Source organism: Pimephales promelas, chromosome 3 (assembly GCF_988280905.1).
Source record: "Pimephales promelas chromosome 3, fPimPro1.hap1.1, whole genome shotgun sequence".
Classification (NCBI taxonomy): Eukaryota; Metazoa; Chordata; class Actinopteri; order Cypriniformes; family Leuciscidae; genus Pimephales; species Pimephales promelas.
This window is the reverse complement of record NC_142771.1, coordinates 7,105,671-7,133,156: the sequence shown is the minus strand read 5'-3', so window position 1 is coordinate 7,133,156 and position 27,486 is coordinate 7,105,671. Positions and strand designations below refer to the sequence as shown.

At 39.7% G+C, this 27,486-nt stretch overlaps 1 protein-coding gene across 3 annotated transcripts in view; it reads right to left on the bottom strand.

Moving 5' to 3' along the window:
- The window catches only part of rbfox3b (RNA binding fox-1 homolog 3b), a 329,672-nt gene that overhangs the window by 206,033 nt on the left and 96,153 nt on the right, over positions 1-27,486 (bottom strand). Inside the window, exon 1 of one of the 3 annotated variants that reach the window (XM_089128113.1) lies at positions 26,320-26,429. The exons of the other annotated variants lie outside the window; for them this stretch is intronic. The gene's annotated coding sequence lies outside the window, so the exon portion shown is untranslated. Of the gene's footprint in view, positions 1-26,319; positions 26,430-27,486 lie in introns of those variants that run through there. 3 annotated transcript variants of the gene reach the window in all.

Here is a 27,486-nt window from a genome sequence, read left to right as displayed (position 1 = left end):
CTAATGTCTGCTGTGACCGAGGTCGTGGTGCACGTCTCCTGCTCTTAACCCCTTAATGGGAGTCATTAATCTGGACGATGTGTGTGTGTGTGTGTGTGGACAAGGCCTTAAACACACCCACTGACTTACAGGAAGAGTTTGAATTAGAACACAAACTGTTCACAACTGGAAAACACAACCGGAACAGAAACTCTGGCTCAGGGAAACTAAAGAGGCAGAAAAAGAAAAGCCTGAATCCTCCAAGGCTGAATGAAACGACACACATTATTTGTTTCCCGGGTGAAGAAGGAGTCATCCTCAAGAACAAACCGGTCTGAACAAACTGCAACACACTCTGACTGATTAAAAATACATAATGCACAATCACCACTTGACAATACAACGGCCCAAATCCATCCTGAGCGGCAGAGAGTCAAACTGGGTCACTGTCTAAGGGTTATCTGAGGAGACACACACACACACACACACACTATAACACTGACACACACATTCACAGAAACAGACACACACATACACACTAACACTGAGACACACATTCACACCGAAACTAACATAGAAACAGACACACACACACAAACACTAACACTCACACAGACACACAAATTAAAACTAACACACTCAAACAGAGACACACATACACACACATACAGTCACATTCACAGTCACACTAACACAGACACACACACTCACTCACACAGACACACACATTAACACTAACACACTCAAACAGAGACACACATACACAGACACACACACTAACACTCTAACACAGATACACACACACACACACACAGACAGTAACACACAAACTAACACTCTCTCTCACACACACACACTAACACACTCAAACAGAGACACACACTCACAGTAACACACACGCTAACACTCTCACACAGATACACACACACACTCACAGTAACACACAAACTAACACTCTCTCTCACACAGACACACACACACTAACACACTCAAACAGAGAAACACATACACAGACACACACACTAACACTCTCACACAGATACACACACACACTAACACTCTCACACAGATAAACACACACACACACACTCACAGTAACACACAATCTAACACTCTCTCTCACACAGACACACACACACACTAACACACTCAAACAGAGACACACACACACTAACACTCTCACACAGATACACACACACACACTCACAGTAACACACACACTAACACTCTCACACACACTAACACTCTCACACAGATACACACACACACTCACAGTAACACACACACTAACACTCTCACACAGATACACACACACTCTCACAGTAACACACAAACTAACACTCTCTCTCACACAGACACGCACACACACACTAACACACTCAAACAGAGACACACATACACAGACACAAACACTAACACTCTCACACAGATACACACACACACAGTAACACACAAACTAACACTCTCTCTCACACAGACACACACACACTAACACACTCAAACAGAGAAACACATACACAGACACACACACTAACACTCTCACACAGATACACACACACACTCACACACACAGTAACACACAAACTAACACTCTCTCTCACACAGACACGCACACACACACTAACACACTCAAACAGAGACACACATACACAGACACAAACACTAACACTCTCACACAGATACACACACACACAGTAACACACAAACTAACACTCTCTCTCACACAGACACACACACACTAACACACTCAAACAGAGAAACACATACACAGACACACACACTAACACTCTCACACAGATACACACACACACTAACACTCTCTCACACACTAACACTCTCACACAGATACACACACACACACTCACAGTAACACACAAACTAACACTCTCTCTCACACAGACACACACACACTAACACACTCAAACAGAGACACACACACACTAACACTCTCACACAGATACACACACACACTCACAGTAACACACACACTAACACTCTCACACACACTAACACTCTCACACAGATACACACACACACTCACAGTAACACACAAACTAACACTCTCTCTCACACAGACACACACACACTAACACACTCAAACAGAGACACACATACACAGACACACACACACTAACACTCTAACACAGATACACACACACACTCACAGTAACACACACACTAACACTCTCACACACACTAACACTCTCACACAGATACACACACACACTCACAGTAACACACAAACTAACACTCTCTCTCACACAGACACACACACACACTAACACACTCAAACAGAGACACACATACACAGACACACACACTAACACTCTCACACAGATACACACACACAGTAACACACAAACTAACACTCTCTCTCACACAGACACGCACACACACTAACACACTCAAACAGAGACACACATACACAGACACACACACACTAACACTCTCACACAGATACACACACACACTCACACACACAGTAACACACAAACTAACACTCTCTCTCACACAGACACGCACACACACACTAACACACTCAAACAGAGACACACATACACAGACACACACACTAACACTCTCACACAGATACACACACACACTCACAGTAACACACAAACTAACACTCTCACACACACTAACACTCTCACACAGATACACACACACACTCACAGTAACACACAAACTAACACTCTCACACACACTAACACTCTCACACAGATACACACACACACTCACAGTAACACACACACCTCTGCTCTTCGGAGAGGCTCCAGGTCATCGCCTTCATCACAGCGCTCAGGTTAAATATGATTCATGTAAATTTCTCTCACAGATGTTGAGTAAATAAGAGCGCTGATGTGAGCAGAGGGGATTGTGGGATTGAAAAGACAGACTAGCGTCAGATCGGATGAGGAGCCGTGGATGAACTCCAGAATAATCCATGGCTTGGATTTCTGTCCACATTTAAAGACATTTTACAACAACCAACATTTTATACCATTTTATAACAACCAACAACGCAACCATTTTATAATGTAAATAAATAATTCATAAAAAAGGGCAAACATGAATAAAAAGACTAAACACATGAATAAAACACCGCCATGATGATGAATGAAGACTATACCATTTAAATCAATAAATAACACGGGACTTTAACAAATGGATGAATAAGGACATCAAGAAAAAAATACTTTCAAATAATGAATAAATATTTGAAAAATTAATTAACGCACTCACACGATCACATGACCCCAGCGCTTGACACGTGACGCTATAAAGCTCTGCAGGGCATTATGAAAAACTGTTTCATCAATGAAAATCATATTACTGTGATAAAGGGCAGATTCACAGCTGGAGCACATCGATTCTGTCTACGGCCATGAGCAAGAACACACACACACACACTCAGACACAGTCAGTCACACACTCACGGTCTCACACACTCAGACACACTTCACACACACACTCTCTGGATTTGGAATTAAACACTCACACATTACATTCCCCTGATTCACACACTACCAGCACTCTTAGAAGAAAAGGTTCTATATAGAACCTTAAAAGGTTCTATCAGCGCTACGTATTTGGAACCCCTAAAAGGTTCTATACACCCTTAAAAAAAGTTATATATAAAACCCTGGGGTTCCATACTTGGTAGGCCTGGGTATTGAGACAAATTTCACAATTCGATTCGATTTCAATTCACAAGCTTGCAATTCGATTCGATTTCGATTACAATTCGATTCAATATTGATTATTTTGGATATCAGTTCCAATAAATGGAACTGATATCAAATCTGTTAACTAATGCTGTAAACTATTGTAGCCTATAGACTTCATTAGCCTAATAATGAACTGTTTTGTAGCTATACAAACACTTAAATTACAATTTTATTTATTTTTATAATAAGAAGATTGTATGAAATATAAACATTTAAATAGTGGCTGTCATAAAAACTTGCCAGATTTATTCAAATATGCATTAAATATTGAAGAACATTAAGATTATAATGCATATGTAATATGGTATATATTTAGCAAAATGCTCCTCTCTAGAGTTATTTTTCTAGCTGACTAACGAGTTTATGTGGGTTTCCTGAGGTAAATATGACGATGACATTGATTACAAGCTGTTTAACTGACGTCTTTCCACGGTTGAAACGCTGTTTAAGCGAATCAATGTGACATGATACGGATTTTGATAAGTTGTACTCTATCTTTTAACACACTTTCAGATGCTCATTCATGTTTATTTGGCGCTGTGACTGGTATTATTAACCCGGAAGAGAGATCAGCGCTGCTGCTTCTCTAGAGCTCCGCCAGAGCGATCTCACGCCACAGCGCCAAAACGCTATTTATGTTTTTGAATTTCTAAAGAAAATGGACGTAATTTGAAAATTGAGACTTTGTTTCATGTCAATAGTAACAAAGGACAAAGATTATTGCGATTTTTTTTGGATTCGCGCAGCCGCGATACAATGATCCATTCATTCAAATGAAACAGGATGACTAATCGATTCTTGAGATTTAAGAATCGATATCAGTTCGTAAATATGAGAATCGATTAATATCGAGAAATCGATATTTATTACCCAGCCCTAATACTTGGCCAATAGAACCTTTTACTAAAAAAATGGTTCTATATAGAACCATTTTGGAGTTCCATATATGAAGCGGGGGATGGTTCTAAATAGAACCATTCCTTCTAAGAGTGTGTCCTGACTATCTAAGACTCAAACACACAGCTTCTGGCGGGGCTGAGCGATCTGAGCAGATCGGAAACACTCAAGCACAAGTGTGTGTGTGTGTGTGTGTAATGGGGTTTCTGAACTCATCTGGTCACATGATGATTCCCAGCATATAAATCATCACTAATAAAACCCCAAACCATCAGAAAACTGATCAAAAATGATCAAATCTAACACACTTTATACACTTTTACAACTCTCTCGCGCTCAAACACATCGATACTGCAGCCATTAAAATGTGAGATTGCTTCTCACACACACACACACACACAGAGAGAGAGAGTCCAGCAGTGTGTTGAGATCACACTAATGTGATTCTCACTTTAATGGAGACAGACCATATCACCATGGTAACCATACCGCCCAACTACTGTAGTTAGGTCAATATAACCGGATACACACACGCTCCACGGATGTGTTAAGCGGATACACACTCGACCCGCTGATGTGGGGTTCACGTCTGAGCTGGACATGCTGATCGTACTGAAGGAGACTGAGACAGATCTCTTAATGAAGGGTGTTTCAGGCCTGTCCATTCTTAAATTAATTACAACACACACACACACACACACACGCAGACCTAGTGCTGCTCCATCCTAATCGAATTACTGTCAGTCTTTTTCTGCATTTCAATTAACTCCCTTACATAAATTCACAGACACACACACACAGACTCTCTCACACACACACACACACACACACAGACACACACAGATTGCAACACTAAATGAGTGTCAATGCAGAGCACGTGTGAACGGGTTTCACACACACACACAGCAGGTTCAGCTCTCAGTAGTTTGGTAACACCAGCAGCGTCCGCCCTCAGGAAGAGAGAGTGTGTGTGTGTGTGTGTGTGTGTGTGTGTGTGTCGGCCGAGTCCTGCAGGAGCCGTTGAGCCGCAGGAATGAAGATCATAAAGAATATTCACCTCTGCATACACACTCTCCAGAGAACAGCGCAGTTTCACAAGATCCACGAGTGTGTGTGTGTGTGTGCGTGAGTATGAGTGTGTGTGTGTGTGTGTGTGTGTGCATGTGTATTGTGTATATGTGTGTGCACGTACATGCGTGAGTGTCAGTATATGAATAAGACTGTGTGTGTGAGCATGAGTAAGTGTGTGTGTGTGCGTGTGTGTGTGTATGTGTGTGCACGTACGTGCGTGCGTGTGAGTGTATGAATAAGAACGTGTGTCCAAGTGTGTATGAGTAAGTGTGTGTGTGCATGTGTGAAAGTGTAAGAATGGGAATGTGTGTGTGTGTGTGTGTGTGTGTGTGTGAGTATGAATGTGGCGAGGGTGTGTGAGTAAGTGTGTATGTGTGTGTGTCTGTGTGAATGAGTAAGTGTGTGTGTGTGTGATGAATCCAGACAAACGGAGGACTGGAGTGTGTGTGTATAAGTGTGTGTCTGTGTGTGTATATATATCTCAGTATGTTTGTGTGTGTGTGTGTGTATATATGTGTGTGTGTGTGTGTGTGATGAATCAAGACAGACGGAGGAACGGAGTGTGTAAGTGTGTGCGTGAGTGTGTATGTGTGTGTGTGTGTATATATATATATCAATAAGTGTGTGTGTGTGTGTGTGTGTGTGTGTGTGATGAATCAAGACAGAAGGAGGAACAGAGTTTATGTGTGTGTGTGTGTGTCTATGTGAATGAGTAAGTGTGTGTGTGTTGAATCCAGACAGACGGAGGAACGGAGTGTGTGTGTGTGTGTGTGAGTGTGTATAAGAGTGTGTGTTTGTGAGTGTTTGAGAAAGTGTGTGTGTGTGTTGAATCCAGACAGACGGAGGAACTGAGTGTGTGTGTGTGTGTGTGTGTGTGTGAGTGTGTATAAGAGTGTGTGTGTGAATGTGAGTGTTTGAGAAAGTGTGTGTGTGTGTGTGTTGAATCCAGACAGACGGAGGAACTGAGTGTGTGTGTGTGAGTGAGTGTGTATAAGAGTGTGTGTGAATGTGAGTGTTTGAGGAAGTGTGTGTGTGTGTGTGTGTGTGTGTGTGTTGAATCCAGACAGACGGAGGACTGGACTGCCATCTACTGCCAGTAATCACACACAGCTGCTCTAATCAACTATAAACGTGCTGAGAACAAGCCAGCAGAAGCCCGAGTTCATGACACACACACACACACACGTTTCACGGCTTACCCTTACAAGAAAATCACACTTTTAAATCATAAACTCACTGCAATTCTCTTCCAAGTATATTACAATCCAGTGTGAATGGCCCAGCACATAATTCAGAAACATTCACCAGTTTAGGCCTATAATATTGATTTATTTTTCAATACTGTAAAGAAATTAACACTTTTATTCAGCAAGGTTCTGATAATATTCATCATTAATGTTTATTGATCATCAAATCATCATATTTGAATGATTTCTGAAGGATCATGTGACACTGGAAATGTCATTTTAACATATATTCACATAGAAAACATTTCATTTAAATCATAATAATATGTCACATTATTTGTTGATGAGAATAGACAAGAAACAAACCCCAAACTTTTAAACGGTGGAGTAAATTCATACAGAAATTCCCGTGTGTGACTCAAGCGAAGTGATCCAATATGTGGTTCAGCCTGCAATGGCTCAGTTTCTCCACCAGATGGCTTCACTATGATACAAATACAGCTGTCCTACATCAGTGTGTCCTCGAACAACCCCTGAAGAACGGGTCCTACACACACTCCTGCGCCGCACCGTGGTACAGTGATGATGTCAGATGCTTCTGAATGATTAGCATATTCAGATTAGCATATTCGCGAGACAATCGAACGTCGCAGGAGCTCAGATCAGTGTCCACCAGTAGACAGGCGACAACATGATCATCTGATCTATTTATACTTCAGAATATTTTCTATAACTTTAAATGGAATAACATGATGGAAAACTTTATTATTGCAAAGAAATAGCAAGTTACACTGTATTAAATGTGAAATAATCCTCCAAGAATATTAAATCGTGATTAATCGCATTCAAAATAAAAGTTCGTTTACATAATATATGTGTTTATAATATTTATATATAATATAAATTATAAATTATATATAATATAAATATATATTTATTTATATAATACAAATATTTCTTATATAGCTATGCACATGCATGTGTGTGTATCTATATATATATACAAAATAATTATACACAGCACACACACACAAACATATTATGAAAACACAAACTATTATTTTGTTATTTTGGATGCGATTAATCATTTCACAGCTCTAATTTGTTTTATTTACAACTTTAAATAAATATTAAATAAATAAAGTGTGGAAATATTGACATAATGTAACTTACAGAACATTTACTGAAAACTAAACGACAAAAACTTGAAAATGAATATTCATGATTCATGACATCGCTCATTTACATATCGGCACTAATGAACGTCAGTGTGAACTACACCAATCCACAGGTCAGCCAATCACAAGAGAGCTCATTTACATATTGAAGTCACCGAATACGAACCCTTAACCAAAAATAGAGGGACTTTGATGATGCTCACGTGTGCAAACATGCATGTAGACAAGAGTAATTATTCATGTTTAATGAGAGCTTGTTCTATAAAAAGAAAACGCTATCTGTGTGTGTGTGTGTGTGTGTAATGACTGCTGTAAAACATCAGAGCGCATGCATTCAGCGTTTGCCTTGCTTGTGTTGTTCTGTGACAAGACTTTAACCAGACACTTTCTTTGACTCTCAACCGAATTATGTCAAATATATTCTAGTTCCTTAAGTTTATACATTGGAAAAAGAAAATTAAGAGTTGTATCTTACATTAAAAAAGCTCTCAACAAGACGTCCTTCACAACAAAACAAGCTTTGATCCATTGAAACTCCGGAAATGCATTCATCGTTCAGTAAAAGCAGATATCAAAAAGAGCAAAGAAGAGACGAGCTCTAAAATATTGTAATTCAGTGACATTCAGACATGTGCACAATACTGATTTGAGCCATTGCAAAGAGTGTGTGTTGCTGAATTATCCTCATTATCCTTTTTTTGATATTACCTCCGTGCAGTGTGTTATTTAGCTGTGTGTGAATGTAAAAAGTTTTAAAGATCAAAGCGTAGCCAAATAAAGCTTTTGTCTCCAAAAGGAAAGAATCAAGTCTAAACTGCCTGAAAACAAGTCGTCAGTAATTCCAGTCTCACTTCCTGAACCAGCACACATAGGTTTGTGATAAACTTGCATGACACCAGCCTATAGTCTTCAACGGCTGCTTTAAGCCTCAAACACTGTAGTTGTAGCTGACACTGGAAGAGTTTGGTTTGTGTTGTTCATGTCGAGAAGACGCTGTTTTCTGCACTGCGAAAGCAAACCCACTTTGATGCACTTCAAAAAGATGAGGACCCGCACTGGAGCGGATATGGAAAAACCGACAACATCATTACTGTTCATATCACGGAGTATAAAGTGCTGAGGAAGATCCAGGACTGAAATTCAGGTGTTTCGTTTCCAACACACACTGTGAGCAGTAGATTAATCACAACAGACTGAGGCATCTGACCAATCAGAGCAGAGTAGACCAATCACAGCAGAGTAGACCAATCACAACAGACCAATCAGAGCAGAGTAGACCAATCACAACAGACCAATCAGAGCAGAGTAGACCAATCACAACAGACCAATCGGAGCAGAGTTGACCAATCACAACAGACTGAGTCTTCTGACCAATCAGAGTAGAGTAGACCAATCACAACAGACCAATCAGAACAGAGTAGACCAATTACAACAGACTGAGCCATCTGACCAATCAGAGCAGAGTAGACCAATCACAACAGACCAATCAGAGCAGAGTAGACCAATCACAACAGACCAATCAGAGCAGAGTAGACCAATCACAACAGACCAATCAGAGCAGAGTAGACCAATCACAACAGACCAATCGGAGCAGAGTTGACCAATCACAACAGACTGAGTCTTCTGACCAATCAGAGTAGAGTAGACCAATCAGAACAGAGTAGACCAATTACAACAGACTGAGCCATCTGACCAATCAGAGCAGAGTAGACCAATCACAACAGACTGAGTCATCTGACCAATCAGAGCAAAGTAGACCAATCACAACAGACTGAGTCATCTGACCAATCAGAGAAGAGTAGACCAATCACAACAGACTGAGCCATCTGACCAATCAGAGCAGAGTAGACCAATCACAACAGACTGAGCCACCTGACCAATCAGAGCAGAGTAGACCAATCACAACAGACTGAGCCATCTGACCAATCAGAGCAGAGTAGACCAATCACAACAGACTGAGCCGTCTGGCCAATCAGAGCAGAGTAGACCAATCACAACAGACTGGGCCATCTGACCAATCCGAGCAGACTAGACCAATCACAACAGACTGAGCCACCTGACCAATCAGAGCAGAGTAGACCAATCACAACTGACCAATCAGAGCAGAGTAGACCAATCACAACAGACTGAGTCGTCTGACCAATCAGAGCAGAGTAGACCAATCACAACAGACTGAGCCATCTGACCAATCAGAGCACAGTAGACCAATCACAACAGACTGAGGCGTCTATCCAATCAGAGCAGAGTAGACCAATCACAACAGACTGGGCCATCTGACCAATCAGAGCAGAGTAGACCAATCACAACAGACTGAGTCATCTGACCAATCAGAGCAGAGTAGACCAATCGCAACAGACTGAGGCGTCTATCCAATCAGAGCAGAGTAGACCAATCACAACAGACTGAGCCATCTGACCAATCAGAGCACAGTAGACCAATCACAACAGACTGAGGCGTCTATCCAATCAGAGCAGAGTAGACCAATCACAACAGACTGGGCCATCTGACCAATCAGAGCAGAGTAGACCAATCACAACAGACCAATCAGAGCAGAGTAGACCAATCACAACAGACTGAGGCGTCTATCCAATCAGAGCAGAGTAAGCTCTCAGAAAGGTGGGTTATGATATGAAAGGTGGGTTATGAATGTGATGCCACAATGCATATTTCAAGGAACTGTCTTTTTGACCCGCATGTAAACCTATTGTTGGAGACTCCCGATCAAAACTAGAAGCCTTTAAAATAGCATAATAGGGCCACTTTAAAATGCTATACAGAAGGAACAGCCGGAGCTCATTAGTCGCTTTAAAACACTCAGCAAAATGACTTTCTAATGTTTTACAAAACACACCTTCATCCTTCCCTCTTGATTTACACTTCAATCAATTTACAGTATGTGTTTATGATGCTTATTAAGTTTCACAAGAAAACACTATTTCCGTCGTGCTAATTCAAAACGTTTAATTAAATGTGTTCCTTAATAAATATTTGTGAATTTTACAAGTCATTTCTCGAGTTTCAAAAGCAGATCCACGAAAAAAAAAATAATTTTCAAGTGTTGAATTGAGACTAATGTGAACATAAGCAAATACATGGACTGGCCAGAAAACACATCTGTAATGCATAAAGACACATTCAAAGTGCAGACAATTTAGACACTTTACAAATCAAATACTAAATGGGTTTTTAAATGAATTATTAATGTAGAAATGCACCACATTTTAGCTTTTAAATGCACCCCCTCATTATAAGTGCATAGCTGAAAATATGAGACGATATGAAGTTCATGATCAGCAACATTATGTGAACATGTGCCAAACCCTCAACAATCCTTTAGAAGGTGTATTAAGCTCCTCCCCTTGGCGATGGGCTGGTGGGCATGGCGACGGCAATCATAAAGCGTTATGTTCATGGAAGTGGCAGTCATGTCACGCGACCGCCATCTGTGTGTTCGGACAGCGAACTCATTCATTATTCAGCGGAAGACTACCTGAGGAGCTTCTATATTTGAACTCGTTAACAAACAAAACTGAACACGGATGCTGTTCACATATGTGGCCACGGGTGTTCATGAGTGTGTGTGTGTGTAGGCATGTTATTGTGAGTGTGTCTCCTTGTCAAATTCATATTTGGATGTTGCGGCGCAATCGATGCGAGGCGACCCCGTGACCCCTGCAGGAAGGAAGCGGGCGATGCAATCTGCCACCCACGGCACACACACACACGCATGCCCACACACACACACACACACGCGTCTCTCAGTCCCTCTCTGAACATCTCGCTAATGAGATGAATTAGCTGAATGCAACAGATGTGTTCAGTGCAATCTAACGCCCTCCATCTGTCAGTCATAACACACACACACACACACACACACACACTCGCACGCACACAACACATGATTGACGGATCATTCCTGCATATTCATGTCTTCATCATATGTCTTTACATACTAGATAAAATATTTTGTATTATTTTTAAATGTTTTGATTCACACGTGTCGATGAGAAGCACACAGAGCTGAATTATAAATCTTTTGATTATTTGATTTTAAATTATTTGAGTAATGTTAATTTGTTGTCATCAATTTTTGTCAACTTTTGATGTGTAAAAACTTTTATGGTGCGTTCACACCGGCCGCGAATAGCACGAATGATTTCAATGTTAAGTCAATGCAAAGACGTGTTACGTGCGTAAAAAGATTCCTGCGGCGTGGAGCGCGACTTCGAAGACGCGAATTCGCCTCATTCGCGCGTCAAGTGCGAATTGTGCGTCTGGCGCGTTAGGCGCGATAAGCACGAATGATTTAGTTAGTGCCATTTGTGGATTCACGCGTTTGACGCGAATTCGCGTCTGCCGCCCGAGTTGAAAAATCTGAACTTTGGCGTGAATTCGCGCCGCATTAACCAATCAGGAGCCTAGCTGCTTGCTCACGTGGTGAAGTGTCTGGATGCTTCAATAAATTATTTCGTAATATGACTAAATGCATGGTGGGATTATGCACAACAATGCAAATATTTTATCACTTAAAACATTATTTCTATATACGAGACATGTCCGTTTTGTATTAAATGTTATTCATTCCATATCCAGATTATATGAAATAGTATTAAGATGTAAAGACAATTAACACATGTGCATAAGTTCGTGTCTGGACGTGAGAGAGAGAGAGAAAAAAAAAATCACAGGACAGGTTAATAACTTTTGGAAGCTGGCTCTATTTATCAGACACAAAAATAAATGACAGATTAGGTGAATGAGGGCGAGGGTGATCGTCGCTCCGATGCGGGACAACAGGTCATCAAACTGGGCGCGGGACAGGCGGAAATAGCCAACTAGCCAAACGGTTCGCCTCCGAAGGGTCCGGTGGACACAAATACGGCGACGATGATCCCCACGCCACTGTTCTAGCTCTCCAGAGTAAATACAGAGTGGTAACTCTCTTGATGAATGCTCGGTCGACATAAACAAAGATGGCCGTCAACGGGTTTCGGTTTTGGCGCACGTAAATTTCGCTTAAAACTTTTTATTTTACCCGCGTCAGTTTCGCTCTTGACACGCGAATTAACACAAAGTGGTCAAGCGTCAAACTAGACGCGGTAGACGCGAATTTGACGCGCTATTCACGTCTGGTGTGAACGTAACATTATATTTACTGACCAAGGAAAAAATGGTATTGGATTCAAGTTGAAATTATTTTCAATAAAAATAACTAGTAAATTTCACAATTAATTAATTAAACACATTGAATTAAAATAATTCTTGTTTTGATTTACAACTTTGAGAATGTTTTGCATGTATATTAGGGATGCACGGTACATTGGCCACTATTTCAGTTATTAGCATAATCAAATTTGGCCGATATTTTAAAGCCGATAAATAATGTATGATTTCCTTCAGCTGAGACACTCGATGCGCACTGCTCAACATGAGGGTTTTGAACAGCTTGAGAAACGATTGAAATCACTTAAAAACATGAAAGTACAGTTAAGTACAACAGTTAAGTATAGGCTACATAAAATTATAGAGCATTTATAAGAACATTATAATTGTGTGTTTGGGATGTGGCTTTTAATGGTGAGACTTTAGTTTTTGTAATCATGCTCTGAATTATATTTAAAAAAAAATTAAAAAATGATATAAAAAATTGTATTTAGATTTACCGGCCAATATATCAGCTATCGATCATATCTTTCAAATAAAAATAATTATCAGTATAGGCCAAAAAAACATTTTTCCCTTTTCAAACCATTCTTTGTAAACCCTAGAAATGGTTGCGTGTGAAAATCCCAGTAACTGAGCAGATTGTGAAATACTCACACACCAACAACCATGCCACGCTCAAAACTGCTTAAATCCCCTTTCTTTCCCATTCGGACATTCAGTTTGGAGTTCAGGAGATTGTATTGACCAGGACCACACCCCTAAATGCATTGAAGCAACTGCCATGTGATTGGTTGATTAGCCCTTTAGGTGAGTATATATATATATATATATATATATATATGTATTGTGTATAATTGTGATAATATATGTGTAATATATATAATTGTGAAATTTACTAGTAGGGTTGGGAATTAAGAATCGAGTATCGATTGGAACCGAGACTAACTTTTCGTTTTTCCCGGAATAGGAATTTCGATTCCTAGTTTCGATATTCACAGTCCGCCGAGCAGAAGAAGAAATCGCTGAACACCACCAACGAAGAAGCGTCTACCGGAAGTGTTGGCATAACCACGCGAGAGCGAACATGAGTACCTTACGTTGCGATCCAAAGTGTGGCTTCACTTTTCTAAAAATAACGAAATCTCACATTCTCGTATAAATCTAGTATTTCCTTCAGAAAGGAGTATTTCCTTTAGAAAGACCGTTGGTTAGCAAGTTTAGCTAAACTTTTTTGACCCTGCCTCTTGAAAGAATCGGAATCGAGAATCGTTAGGAACCGTAATCGAAACAAGAAATCGGAATCAGAACCGTACAAATTCAAACGATACCCAACCCTATTTACTAGTTATTTTTAAGTGAAATAGTTTCAACTTGAATCCAATACCATTTTTTCCTTTGTCAGTAAATATAATGCTACGTTCACACTGGACGCGAATAGCGCGTCAAATTCACGTCTACCGCATCTAGTTTGACGCTTGACCACTTTGTGTTAATTCGCGCGTCAAGAGCGAAACTGACGCGGGTAAAATAAAAAGTTTGAAGCTAAATTTACGCGCGTCAAAACCGAAACCCGTTGACGGCCATCTTTGTTTATGTTGATCCAGCATTCATATATATATATATATATATATATATATATATATACGGTGTGCGTGTCAACAGACATACACACTGTATTTAGGTGTAATTTTAAAGTAAATTGTCAGTGCTACAACAGAACAGGAATGATGAAACTTGGTGAAACTGGCAAAACATTTTTTTCTCTAATGAGTGACAAACACAACAATAACCCCTCTTATGAACAAGAGCATCTGCCAAACACAAGCAATTTTCAGCTTCCAAACTGGATTGATACTGGAAACGTGTAAACGAGGTTAATGCGTAATCCGCTTTCACGGGAGGAACAGAGCGACAGTGCCGAAAGCAACGAGAACACGCCGGTAATGAATCGCAGAGCGAGTGTTCGCTCGCAGCGTTTGACAACATTACATTGTCAATGAATAGAGGTCGACGGGGGGCAGAGAGCTCTCTGAAAAACCCCTCAGACGCCCAGCAGGAGAGAAACACACTCGTGTAGAGTGACTGACAACCAGCACACGGTCACACCAGCCTGAAAACAGCGGGTCTTCATCACTGCGCCATCACAACACACGAGGAGATCGTTTACTCGCCCTCAAACCTGTGGGACTTTACCTTGCAATTACAGTGATGACTGGAGCTTTCAAGCTTCAAAAACATGCAAAAGCATCATGAGAGTATCATAACAAAAGACTCGTGACCCCATATGCGTTCTTTTTAAAGCCTCGGTACTTACACTGCATGGAAATATACAGATATACGGAATATATGTTTAAATATATGAAAATATATCTCTGTTTGAGCTCCACAAAAGAACGAATGTCATAAAGGTTTGCAATGAAATGAGGTTGAGTTTGTTTGCTTTTTTAATGTCGGAGCAGAAAACACACTATTTATCGAAGCCACCAAAACAATTCAAACACCAAAATAAATCGGTTTTGGATGTACAAAAATACTTATGAATGCACAGCTTCAGAAAAATTACAAATGTATTTTTATCCACAAGTTTCCGAGGGGCGCTCCTGTAAAAAATAAAGTGGGTGAAACTTCCGGTGAGGCGGCGGAAGTAGCATTCCAATGGTATTTTGTGTGTTAGTTAGCGAAGAGGCTAGCTGTTTTTCGGAGAATTATTTTACTATTTAAATACGCAAATCTTTATGAGAGATGTCGTTACGGAGCTCAGGGACAACATGTGCTGTTCGCGGTTGTATGTATAACCGGATTAAACTAGTTCAGTGGCTTAAACATGATTGTTTTGAACATAAGCTGAAAACGAAATCAGACTGTAACGTTAGTTTCCATCACCTCCCAAAAGACGACGAATCTTCCTGTGTACATTTGTTTAAATTCTTAATATTCTATAAACTTTTATCAGCATGTGATTGGCTGTTCGCTACTGATGTTACACCTAAACTCAGGATCAAAGCCTGTGTTGACAGAATACCAAATGTGCCAGTTAATGTATTCAAGTAGCACATTCATTTATAATTTTGAATAAACTCCAAACCACAATGACTAAGTGTGTATTTTTTATTTTAATTGTTTGTCAGCTCGCACAACTGTCTGTCACCATGCCTTGATGAGTATTGATTATTAATAATGTTATTATAATACTCCCAATCAAATACTGCGGAGGGTAAAGGTACTGTTATTTCACCCTTTTTAATTTCGTTGAGGTCGTGTTCCCACATCGTTAGCTAGTTTGGATCGCTATAACTTGAACGATTGTCAACTGTTGAATGAACGAGAGTCAAGCATGTCTAGTCGCGCTTTGTTTACTTCCAACCGGAAGACGCGCCCACTTTTGACGCAAGGCCTCATGGGGCGTAGGAAACTTGTGGATTAGGGCTGCAAAATGATTTGTATCCAAATAAAAGTTTGCTTTTACATATGTGTACTTGTATGTATATATATATATATATATATATATATATATATATAAATACACACATGTATGTAGACATTTTAGAAATAGCATATATATTTATTATATACAAATATACATATTTTATATATAATACATTTTTCTTAAATATGTACATGCATGTATAATATAATTATACTGAGTGCACACACATATATTACAGAATGTAAACACAACTTTTTTTTTGGATCCGTTTATTCACGATTAATCATTCCGCAGCCCTAATTTTCAAAATATAAAAATATCTAATGCAGTACGTTTATGATCATTTCATGCTGCAGTTGCCCTTTTTCGCCACATTTGTGCCACAAAAAGCAAAATAAAAATTATTAATGATGGCAAATATAATGACATTTTAAAAGTTCATGTCATTCGGTATTGAATAAATATATTAGGATTGGCCTATTAACTATCTGAATTCCATAAACGATTCCGAGACTCGTTCATGTGTAAAATGCTTGTTTAGTTTCTGTCAATATGTTAACAATGTACTTTTCAGTTTGAAAATGCACATTTATGTACAACTACAAATACCTACAATTACTAAAGAAACCATGCTGTTTACATGCAAACAATGGTGTATAAATAATGTGCACTCGGTGTATAATAAAATTCATCATTAATTGCAAAGAAACAGCAAGTCACACAGCATTACAACTTTACAAGCCGGAAATAGTATTTTGTAAAACATCTGTTGTATTTACACCTTCAAAGAAGTCTTAAAGGTACAGTACCAAAACCACCTGCTTAATTTGAAGAGTAGGAAAGGATGCAAATACGTAATACCACATAATTGGACTTCAGGATCATGCCAGATGTTTACTGGGACGGGTTCTGCTCCGATGTACAGAAGTGTTAATGTAAAGACTCAAACCCACTCAAGAACACAGGATGAGATGAGATGATAAAAGAGAACTGAGACGCAGGCTGTGCAGATGGAGGAATGATCTGGCCAGCCTTTAGTATTTATAAATAAATCAGTCAAATTCCCAGCAACACGTCTGATCACAAGCAGATCTGACTGTCAACACCTCTCCTTGCTGTCTGTTACTCGCACATATGGCCAGACAATCTGTCAGCGCAAACATGAGCGTGTGTTTCTGCATGTTTCGGACTGTCTACTGCCAGTCTATGAACACCGCCAAACACTCCGCCACAGGGAGAGAGAGAGAGAGAGAGAAACACACACAACCGTTGAATGATACAGAGAACGAGAAATACTTAGAACAAACGACACATAGAACAAACAACAGAACGAACGATACATACAATAAAATTAAACAGATCGATATATAGAACCATGAAATAATACATAAAACGATAGAATTATGCGTAAAACGAGAGTGATAAGATAGACAGAACGAGATAGATAGATAGATAGATAGATAGATAGATAGATAGATAGATAGATAGATAGATAGATAGATAGATAGATAGATAGATAGATAGATAGATAGATAGATAGATAGATAGATAGATAGATAGATGAGCCCGACCGATATATCGGCGATATTATCGGCCGATAATAGGCATTTTCCTAACTATCGGTATCGGCATTTAAATGACGGACACAACCGTTGAATGATACAGAGAACGAGAAATACTTAGAACAAACGATACATAGAACAAACAGAACGAACGATACATACAATAAAATTAAACAGATCGATAGAACCATGAAATAATACATAAAACGAGAATGATAAGATAGACAGAACTGGATGGATGGATGGATGGAGGGATGGATGGAGGGATGGATGGAGGGATGGATGGATGTATGGATGGAGGGATGGATGGATGGAGGGATGGATGGAGGGATGGATGGAGGGATGGATGGAGGGATGGATGGATGTATGGATGGAGGGATGGATGGATGGAGGGATGGAGGGATGGATGGATGGATGGAGGGATGGGTGGATGGATGGATGGATGGAGGGAGGGAGGGAGGGAGAGATGGATGGAGGGAGGGAGAGAGGGAGGGAGGGATGGAGGGATGGATGGAGGGAGGGATGGATGGATGGATGGAGAGATGGATGGAGGGAGGGAGGGATGGATGGAGGGATGGATGGAGGGAGGGATGGATGGAGGGATGGATGGATGGAGGGATGGAGGGATGGATGGATGGAGGGATGGATGGATGGATGGAGGGATGGATGGATGGAGGGATGGAGGGATGGATGGAGGGATGGATGGATGGAGGGAGGGAGGGATGGAGGGATGGATGGATGGAGGGATGGATGGATGGATGGAGGGATGAAGGGATGGATGGAGGGATGGATGGATGGAGGGAGGGATGGATGGATGGATGGATGGAGGGATGGATGGATGGATGGATGGAGGGATGGATGGAGGGATGGATGGATGGATGGAGGGATGGATGGATGGAGAGATGGATGGAGGGAGGGATGGATGGATGGAGGGATGGATGGATGGATGGAGGGAGGGATGGAGGGATGGATGGAGGGAGGGATGGAGGGATGGATGGATGGAGGGATGAAGGGAGGGATGGATGGAGGGATGGATGGATGGATGAGGGATGGAGGGAGGGATGGATGGAGGGATGGATGGATGGAGGGATGGATGGAGGGAGGGATGGATGGAGGGATGGATGGATGAAGGGATGGATGGAGGGATGGATGGATGGAGGGAGGGATGGATGGATGGATGGAGGGATGGATGAAGGGATGGATGGAGGGATGGATGGAGGGATGAAGGGATGGAGGGAGGGATGGATGAAGGGATGGATGGATGGATGAGGGATGGAGGGAGGGATGGATGGATGAAGGGATGGATGGATGGAGGGGATGAAGGGATGGATGGAGGGATGGATGGATGGAGGGAGGGATGGATGGATGGATGGAGGGATGGATGAAGGGATGGAGGGAGGGATGGATGAAGGGATGGATGGATGGATGAGGGATGGAGGGAGGGATGGATGGATGAAGGGATGGATGGAGGGAGGGATGAAGGGATGGATGGATGGATGGAGGGAGGGAGGGAGGGAGGGAGGGATGGATGGATGGATTTCCTAACTATTGGTATCGGCATTTAGATGACGGACACAACTGTTGAATGGGCCACCGGGTCACTGCTCTTGGGTCACTGGGTTACTGCTCTTGGGTCACCGCTCTTGGGTCACCGGGTCACCACTCGAGTCTTGGGTCACCCTGCTATTGTATCACTCTTGTATCACTCTGCTATTCTTTTTTTTGCTATATTTTTATGGTTATTGTTGTAGTAATAGTCCTTGGTGTGAACGAGGCTTAGTTAAAAACACACAAACGTGATGTCACGGGTCAGATCCTCCAATCCCTTGCAGCCGGATCAGTGTTCCAGTAAACATGTAGGAATGAGCGGTCAGGGGTTTTACTGCCCTTGTCTTCTTTCTCTGCCGCGACCTCTAAAATATGGACATCCGAGATCATATCGCGAAAGCAATACCTGCGCCAGCAGCCTGAACACACAGATTGATTCCCGCCGCCAGACGTCCAGCGCGCTTCCTGAACACTTCCCCGTCAGCACTGCGCACACACACATCTGATCTTCATCTTCACCAGCTTTCCTTGGGCATGCGCCACGTGGCATCCACATGCGATTAATGCCCCATCCAAGTCACTAAGTGGGTGTGTTAGCATGCTAGTCAGTAGCGCTAACTCTGAGATGCGCTCGGAGTTGATGAAACTCGCAAACAAAGAGCGCTTTCAGCTTAAAGATTTCAAAATTAACTTTGAGGATGTTGCAACCAGGTTTATATGATAAATAAATAGCAAAATTACTTAAACCTACTAACACTAATGCTGTTCCTGTGGGATCATTATTGGGAATTACCCATCAGTCAATAGTCACACCGAGAACACACAGGCTGCTTCCAAATTCACAGACATCTTATGTTGTATGCAGGGGAAAATTAGCTCAGCCCAAATCAGCATGCTTTGAAAACTGTGCGTCAAAAGTGCTTGTGTTGGTGTATTTGGTGGATTTTCGAAGCATGCATCACACATCCATTTGGACTAATTTCAATAAATCATGCATGCATTAGGATTAATTTTACCCATCATGCATGCATACATTAGGATTAATTTTACCCATCATGCATGCATACATTAGGATTAATTTTACCCATCATGCATGCATACATTAGGATTAATTTTACCCATCATGCATGCATGCATTTGGATTAATTTTACCCATCATGCATGCATGCATTTGGATTAATTTTACCCATCATGCATGCATATATTTGGATTAATTTTACCCATCATGTATGCATACATTTGGATTAGTTTTACCCATCATGCATGCATGCATTTGGATTAATTTTACCCATCATGCATGCATACATTAGGATTAATTTTACCCATCATGTATGCATGCATTAGGATTAATTTTACCCATCATGCATGCAAATATTTGGATTAATTTTACCCATCATGTATGCATACATTTGGATTAATTTTACCCATCATGCATGCATACATTAGGATTAATTTTACCCATCATGTATGCATACATTAGGATTAATTTTACCCATCATGCATGCATACATTAGGATTAATTTTACCCATCATGCATGCATATATTTGGATGAATTTTTACCCATCATGCATGCATATATTTGGATTAATTTTTACCCATCATGCATGCATGCATTTAGTCTAATATTACCTATCATGCATGCATACATTTGGATTAATTTTCACCCATCATGCATGCATACATTTAGTCTAATATTACCCACCCACCTAGCATTCAATTAGGATTAAAATTTACTATCAGGCAAGCATCCAATTAGACTATTATTACCCATGCAAGCATGCATTTGAACCATTACCCATCATATGTGCATGCAATTTGGAGTAATATTAACCATGCATGCATTAAGGTAAAAATAGCCTTCAAGCATTCATGCATTTGGACTAAAATTAAGAATCTTGAATCCATGCATGGAGTAATATTGTGTTGTTTTGTTCTAATTTTTTAACCCCTTGTGCTTTAAGTTTGTAACAGACCTTTTCAACTGTTGAAGTTATAGTATAAACACTTTTACACTTGGTGTGCCTTATTTACAATTGAAACAGGTTATTTATAAAAAAAAAAATGGACCTGATAACATCAGCCTTTTTTGGTCTAAAATTATGAAGAAAAAATGTAATGTATAATAACACTGATGTTTCTTCACATAAAGACTAGGGACATGTTTCAAGAAGTAAATAGAGTCAACAACAATGAAAACATTTAAAGTCCGATATCCGGCCTGGTTTTTAGTGCATGTGCTTGAACATGTTGTAAAAAAGAGTACTCCATCATTACGCCTGAAGTATGTGGTTTGGGATGCAGCCATGTTTAGATTGCCGTGACCTTCGTTCCTCACAGTGAGCCTCGCATTGTTTCCTTGGACACGAGCGTTTGATTTAGAGCGGAACAACCTTCCAGATCTCATAAGACAGTGATGGGACTACACGTCTGAGACGAGAACAGCCTGTACACTTTCCTCTCGAAAAACTGACACTTACTGTCACAAAACTGTGTATAGGCGAGCGGCGTGCGCTGCGATGACAGTTATCTTCCCCGCTACACCCACGCCAGTCCCTCCGCATCACTCTACACGCGCTCTCTCTCTCTCTAAGACAAATGAAAGAAGAGTAGATTTATCGGCGTACAGCGGCTCAGGGGGGTTAAGCTCCTGCGACTAGTATCATGTACCTTTCTTTTGCATCCCGTTTTACTCGCCAAATTCCGAAGGGCTGTTGCATCATCATCAACACCTCGCAAGAGCGTGTGTGAAGAGCACAGCGGCGGTTTACTCAAAGCCCAAACGTTACAACATGACAAAGTGCCATCTGTGGTTGTGTTCACAGAGAAATCACTGACAACCGCTGAGGGAACTACAACGCCACCATACAGGAAACATCACAGACATTGTACTTGCAACCTCTTGAAATAAATACAAGGAAATGGGAAAACACTATAAAAAGGAAAACTTTTTAAAGGTGTGTCTCGTGAAAATATTTCCAGGTCATATTTCACCATAAATAAAATAAAATAAAATAAAATAAACTTTAAGGACCTGAAATTGCTTTAATTTTCTAAAAAAAAAAAAAAAAATGCTACTATATTATTCACTACAAAAATAAAATAAAACTTAAAGGAAACAAAATAGCCTCAATTTTCTTAATTCTAAATATATTATTCGCCACAAAAATAAAATAAAATAAATAAACCTTAAATGACCTGAAATAGCTTATTTTTTTCTTAAAGGAACACTCCGACTTTTTGGGACTTTAGCCTATTCACCTTACCCCCCAGAGTTAGATAAGTCCATACATACCTTTTTCATCTCCGTGCGTGCTATAAGTCTGTTTGACGCACCCACCGCTAGCCTAGCTTAGCACAAAGACTGGATGTGAATGGTTGCAGCTTTCATACTAATCCAAATGAGTGACAAAATAACGCAAACGTTTTCCTATTTACATGTTGTGGTTTGTATAGTCACAGAGTGTGCAATTATCAAGGCCATATGAGACACAGACATCTTTTGACCGTATAAATACTATATTTTCTGAAGGGGAAGCACTGCTACTTGGGCAGAGTGATAACAATCACCTGAGACGCACCGTGACGAGGAGCAGAGAGTTCGCTTCGCTCAGCGTTGGAATAAAGAGTCAGCAATTACTAACGTTAGATAGAAAAGCAAGGTTTATCATGGGTGTTTGCTTTATTGTATGAGCTGTGACAATAAACAGGGGAGACCAGGTAATACAGTACCATGTTTCATTGATTTCCAACCAAAAACGCACCCAGATTTATAAATATCACATGAATAAATAATTATTATTACAGGAATCAATATATTTTAAATGCAATTTATTAGCTGAACCAAATGTATTCAACAGTAAATACATTTGCCTATATAATATACAGTATTGCATTACTATAGGATAGAATAAGGGGAAAGTAATAGCACAAATTGTTTTTGCACAATGAACTCACAGCCTATCGTACCCTTTTGCACGCTCAAGTTCGTTATTTCCATGGTTATTTCAAATTTAGGCTACTAGGCGCGCCGCGCGCAGGGTGCAAGTTCAACGCGGTGAACGCGCTCGTTTTTTTTTCCCAAGCGCGTCCGCACCGCATCAAGATAAAAACATATTCATACCCTAATCATATAATAGTGTCACTAACGTTACATTAGATCTGGCTAAAGGCACTGTTACAGTAGGTCATCTAAAAACATAACGGAACACTTACCTCAGCCGCAGGTGATCCACTTTTCCTGTCTGTGCTATCGATGGGATGGCCGTATCCTTCAGCACATTATGGTCCGTGTGGCAAATTCCATTTTTTCAAAATAGTCGTCCTCATTGAAATGTACCGAGCAAACATAATGTCCCTTGATAATCTTAGGTGTGTTTGGATAAATATCCAGAGTAAGTTAGCCATTTCTTCATCCAGTCAGCGTTTTTAGTTGGAATTCTGTGAAACATGGTATTACCTCCCCTGTTTACTGTCGCAGCTATTTACAATAGAGCGAAAACCCATGACTCTAAACTACGCTTTTACTATTTATAAATTGCTGACTCTATTACCCAAACACCGAGCGAACTCTCCGCTCCTCACCACGGCGTGTCTCCGGTGATGCGGTTATCACTCCGCCAAAGTAGCAGTGCTTCGCCTTCAGAGAATAGTTCCCAGGTTTTATACGGTTAAAAGATGTCTGTGTCTCATTTGACTTTGTTATTTGTACATTATGTGACTATACAAACCACAACATGTAAATAGGAAAACGTTTGCGTTATTTTGTCACTCATTTGGATTAGTATGAAAGCTGCAACCATTCACATCCAGTCTTTGTGCTAAGCTAGGCTAGCGGTGGGTGCGTCAAACAGACTTATAGCACGCACGGAGATGAAAAAGGTATGTATGGACTTATCTAACTCTGGGGGGTAAGGTGAATAGGCTAAAGTCCCAAAAAGTCGGAGTGTTCCTTTAATGCTAAATATATTTTTCACCACAAAAATAAAATAAAATAAACCTTAAATGAGCTGAAATAGATTATATTTTCTTAATACTAAATATATTATTCATCACAAAAAAATAAAATAAAATAAAACTTAAAGGAAACAAAATAGCCTTAATTTTCTTAATTCCAAATATCTTTTTCACCACAAAAATAAAATAAAATAAAATAAACCTTAAATGACCTGAAATAGCTTATATTTTCTTAATGCTAAATATATTATTTTTCACAACAAAAATAAAATAAAATAAAACTTAAAGGAAACAAAATAGCCTTAATTTTCTTAATTCTAAATATATTTTTCACCACAAAAATAAAATAAAATAAAGCTTAAATGACCTGAAATAGTTTATATTTTCTTAATACTAAATATATTATTCACCACAAAAAATAAAATAAAATAAAACTTAAAGGAAATAAAATAGCCTTACTTTTCATAATTTTAAATATATTATTCACCACAAAAATAAAATAAAATAAAATAAAATAAACCTTAAATGACCTGAAATAGCTTATTTTTTATTAATGTTGAATATATTTTTCACCACAAAAATAAAATAAATATATCTTAAAATGACCTGAAATAGCTTATATTTTCTTAATGCCAAATATATTTTTCAACACAAAAATGAAATAAAATAAATATACCATAAATGACCTGAAATAGCTTATATTTTCTTAATGCTAAATATATTACTCATCACAAAAAAATAAAAAAAAATAAAACTTACAATAGTGAACTACAATAAGCACCTTAAATATCAACTTTAAATAAATAATTACTTAAAAATGACACAAAAATCACATTTAATGAGAATTTTCTTGAACCAAACGTTCAAATTTAGCCACAAGAAGAAACCAAAACATTGAAACTTTTTGGGAAAACCTGTGCTATAAATTTGTATAGGAAAAAATAAAAAAGGTTAAGGCATCCAAAATGAAACATGAGCACAGATCCCAGATCAGCTCCATCTCACTAATTAAAGGAACCTGATTAATATTCATTAGCTGCATTTAAAGGGTTAAACTCCACTTACAGCCTGAGAAACCGAGCATGACTTCAGACGCTTTAGTAAAGTGAAGTGAACACACACCTATCCTCACCAAGGGCGAGTTACACGCTGACATTTAATGCTCTGGTTTGTTTTACAGGCTTGTTCAAATCTACTAGCATGACTCGACGCAACAAACACCGCTAATCAAAGACATGAGCATCAAACAAACCTGTGAATCACAAAGTCACTCTGTGACTCACAAAGAAAAGCCTGTAATGAATCTTCTGTTGCCCAAACAAACACACAGCGGCATGAATAAACATGCTGTTCTGAAAGAGAGACACTACTGAAGAGTTCAACTAATGACCACACACACACACACAGAGAAACAATACCATCATCCGTTCTCTCTCCATTCAAACTACTTAACTGGTGACATCCAACAATACCAAAAAGCATCACAAACAGTGACCAGAGGGAAATACACACAAAGCAGAATAGAATAGAATAGAATAGAATAGAATAGAATAGAATAGAATAGAAATTTAGAACACAGCTGTCCAGGAACACACACACTGACTGCAAAAGTGAATACTCACAGACGCTCACGATCCTGAGCGATCAGCACGCGCTCCTCCACAACACAACACACACACACACGGCTCCAGCGATACACCAGCTACAGATGAGGAACACCAGCGGAGAGAGTGATGGAGCGAGAGAGAGAGAGAGTGGGAGGAGAATACCGTCACACACACTGATCATCACACACTACTACATGATTCACACAAGGCTTAAGCAGGGTCTACAATAATATAGCCAAAATATTACATTATGAGGGCAAATATTTCATTTTTTTATTTCATTTTATGAATAAGAATGTGCTGAAATAGCTATACATCTGATTCCGTAAGTGTAAATGTAAAATAAATCACATAAAAATGGCATTGGGAGTTTTGTAACACTGAGCTACGGTTAGGGTTGGGTATCGTTTGAATTTGAACGATTCTGATTCCGATTCCGATTCCTTGTTTCGATTCCGGTTCCTAACGATTCTCGATTCCGATTCTTTTAAGAGGCAGGGTCAAAAAAGTTTAGCTAACCTTGCTAACCAACGGCCTTTCTGAAGGAAATAATCCTTCTGTAAAAATACTCCTTTTGTCACAAATTTTGCATTTTGCTGAGATTTCCTTAATTATAGAAAAGTGAAGCCACACTTTGGATCGCCGACGTAAGCTACACATGTTCGACTCGCGTGGTTATGCCAACACTTCTGGTAGACGCTTCTTCGTTGGTGTTGTTCAGCGGTTTCTTCTTCCGCTCGACGGACTGTGAATATCGAAACTAGGAATCGAAATTTTAACTTTTGAACGATTCCGGGAAAAACGAAAAGTTAGTCTCGGTTCCAATCGATACTCGATTCTCGATACCCAACCCTAGCTATGGTGATGTCATCAATATCAAATACACATCAGCATCAACTTTTCGAGCTCACAGAAGTCTTGATGTGACTGAGAAACACACAAAAACATAATTTTCAGGAAAGAAAGAAAGTAAAAAAAAAAGCATCGTTATTAGTTTTGCCAATTGTATTGCAATCAGTTGTTTGAACTGCGTAATCTAAAGTAGCTGTAGTTTAATGTGATGCTTTGCATTCATGCCAACTTCAAACCCACTCGCTCTAACAGTTAGTCATGTTACGGCTGACGTGTGGATAGAAAGATGAATCCAATTAGTCCAGTTTCCAATCAGTTTTGTGGTAAATG